This window comes from Macrotis lagotis, chromosome X, assembly GCF_037893015.1.
Source record: "Macrotis lagotis isolate mMagLag1 chromosome X, bilby.v1.9.chrom.fasta, whole genome shotgun sequence".
Lineage (NCBI taxonomy): Eukaryota > Metazoa > Chordata > Mammalia > Peramelemorphia > Peramelidae > Macrotis > Macrotis lagotis.
Window position 1 is genome coordinate 389,477,764 of NC_133666.1, and position 3,166 is coordinate 389,480,929.

A 3,166-nucleotide genomic window follows, 5' to 3' on the forward strand; every position below is an offset into this window, starting at 1 on the left:
AGGATCCTCATTCCTCTATTACCCCTCACATGCAAGGTTTTAAAAGCAAATGAGCAGGCTTTTTTCCATCAGTCTGAAAAGATAGCAAAGTCTGCTCATTCCTGAGGTCATTTCAGCTACTTCAACTATACTTCAATTTATAATCTCTCTGCCTAGATACTTCAATAACTTCCGTGTTCTTCTTAACACTACCCTCCCTCCTCCAAATGAACTGAAAAGTAATTAAAATTTATTGTAGAGCAAGGAGCCTAAGACAATAAATTAACAAGTTATTTCCCAGAATGTCTGGTAGCTTCTGGACATAAAATAATGAAGAGTTTATGTCTACTGTCAAATGTTAATTTATTGCAAATAGTCTCCTTTTCAGCTTTCAACTTGCTGGGCATTCTACAGCACCACTATTGATGTCATAAATGAAATCATGAGGATGTCTGCCATCAATGATGCGGTCCACAGACTGTGCTGTTCCAAGTATCTCTTTAATAGTTTCAGATTCTCTTTCCAAGGACTGGTGCCTCATCTGTTGAGCAATGTTGACAACCTCATTGAAAGTGAGGTTTCCATTGTGTTTAATATTTTTATGCTTCTTTTTTTCTTGAGAAGGTTCCTTTAGAGCTTTGATGATCAAGGCTGTCAGATTGTGCCACTTCAATCTGGGCCTGTCTGCTGTGATTGATAAATTTAACTATAATCCTAAACCCTTTCCATTCACCAATTGCCTTGGCAATGTCAATTTTGGGGACCAGAGCTGATGTGGCACCAACTTCACCACAGGTGCTCATTAACAACATGACTTTGATTTCATTAGTGTCAAACCTGGGAGCCATGATGACAATGAAGTTGGAGGGTCAGTCTCTGTGATGCAGGGTGGCTGCCAGTGTCAGATGAACCTAGATTTGGGTCAACTGAAAGAAGGTACACCTTCACTACCACAAGCTGCAGCAAAAAGGAAAACTGTCTAATAATATAATTTGACTATTTATCAATTGGCAAATGATTGTAACCTCATAATTTGATGCAATTCTCTATATATTTCAGAAATGAGACTTTTATTTGAACTCCTAGCTGTGAAGATTTTTTCCCAGCTTTCTGCTTTCCTTTTAATTTTGGCAGCATTGATTTTATTAGTGCAAAACCTTTTTAATTTAATATAGTCAAAAATCAATCATTTTTCAGTTTATAATGTATTCTATTTGTTGTTTGGTGATAAATCTTTCTCCTGTCCATAGAACTGATTTAGTCTATTTAATCTATTAATTTGTCTATAGTGTCATCAGTTCTATCTAAACTCTATACCTATATGTACCTTATTTAGTATAGGTGTGAAATGTGGATCTGTGTCTAGTTTTTGAAATACTATGTTTTCAGTTTTCCCAAGAATTTTTGTCAAATAATGAGTTCGTTTCCCAAAAGTTGATGTTTTGGGACTTATCAAATAGTAGATTGCTATAGTCATTTACTGGAGCTACTTTTGAACCTATCTTAATCTACTGATCCATTATTCTCTTTCTTAAACTGTACAGTTTACCCATAGGCAGTTGTTATGACTGTTGCTTTATAATGTAGTTTTAGATCTGCTAGAACTTCCTTTACATTTTTTTTAATTAGTTCCCTTGCTATTCTTGACTTTTGGTTGTGCCAGGTGAATTTTGTTACTATTTTTGTCTAGCTCAGTAAAATAGATATTTGGTAGTTTGATTAGTATGCTACTGAATAAATGTTTTAATTTGATAGAATTGTCATTTCATTATATTAGCTCAACCTAACCATGAACAAGTGACATTTTTCCAATTCTTTAGATCTGAATTTAATTAGTTTAGAAGTGCTTTATGATTGCTTTCATACAGTTTCTGGGTTTGTCTTGTGAGATAGATTACTAAGTAATTACTAAGGTAGATTACTAAGTATTTAATGTTTTCTATAGTTAAGTGGATTTTCACTTCCTATGTTTTGGTCTTGGGCTTTGATGTTCATATGTAGAAATGTTGATGATTTATGTGGTTTTATTTTACATCCTGCTATTTTTCTAAATTTAATAATTGTTTAAAGGATCATTTTAGAAGACTTTCTCAGGTTCTCTAAGTATACCATCATATCATCCACAAAGAGTGAAAGAGTGAAAGCTTTGCTTCCTCGTTGCTTCAATTTCTTTGTCTTCACTTATGGCTAGAACTAGCATTTCTGATACTATATAGAAAAGTAATGGTGATAAGGGGCACCCCTGATTTTACTGGAAAATCTCGAAATTTATTCCCATTGCATTTATTTGTTGATGGTTTTAGATACTACATATTATTTTAAGTAAAACTCCATTATTTTTAAACGTTTTAGTGTTGTTAATGGGAATAGCTGTTGCATCTTATCAAATCAAGCCTTTCAACATCTATTGAAATAATCATATGATTTCTCTTTATTCTGTCATTGATATGTTCAATTATGATAATTTCTTATATTGAGCCATTCCTGCCTACCTGTTATAAATCCTACCTGATCATGGTGTATTATCCTAGTAATAACATGTTGTACTATTATTGTTAAAATTATATTTAAAATTTTTAATTAGTTTCATTAGGGAGATTGATCTATAATTTTCTTTGTTATTTTGGTTATTTCTGGTTTAGGTATCAGAGGCATCTTAGTATCATAATAGGAATTTGGCAGAATCCTCCTATTTCTTTAAGTAGTGAGGTAGAATAGGAATTAGTTGCTCCTAAAATGTTTGATGGAATCCACTTGTACATACATCTGGACAGGTAGACTTTTTCTTAGGGTGTTTAATGATGTTTTCATCACTTTTTCTGAAATGGGGTTTAAGTATTTCATTTCCTTTTCTGTTAATCTGGGAAATTGGCATATTTGTAAATGTTCATCTGTTTCTCACAAGCTATCCAATTTGTTGGCATACAGTTCATCAAAGAAGCTTTGAAATATCTCTTTAATTTCCTCCTCATCAGTGGTTAATTCAAAATTTTAATTTGGTAAATCATTCTTTTTTTTCTAAATCAGATGAACCAAAAGTTTGTATATTTTATTGACTTATTCATAAACCCAACACTTAATTTTATTTATGATATAAATGGTTTTCTTGCTTTCAAATTTAGTCATCTATTCCTTGATTTTCAGAATTTCTAATTTGATATTTAATTGGAGAGTTTAATTTGTTCTT

At 32.2% G+C, this 3,166-nt stretch overlaps 1 pseudogene; it reads right to left on the minus strand.

The window, feature by feature from the left end:
• Window positions 1-370: 370 nt before the first annotated feature.
• On the minus strand, window positions 371-827 carry LOC141502322 (large ribosomal subunit protein uL11 pseudogene; annotated as a pseudogene).
• Between the last annotated feature and the right edge of the window lie 2,339 nt (window positions 828-3,166).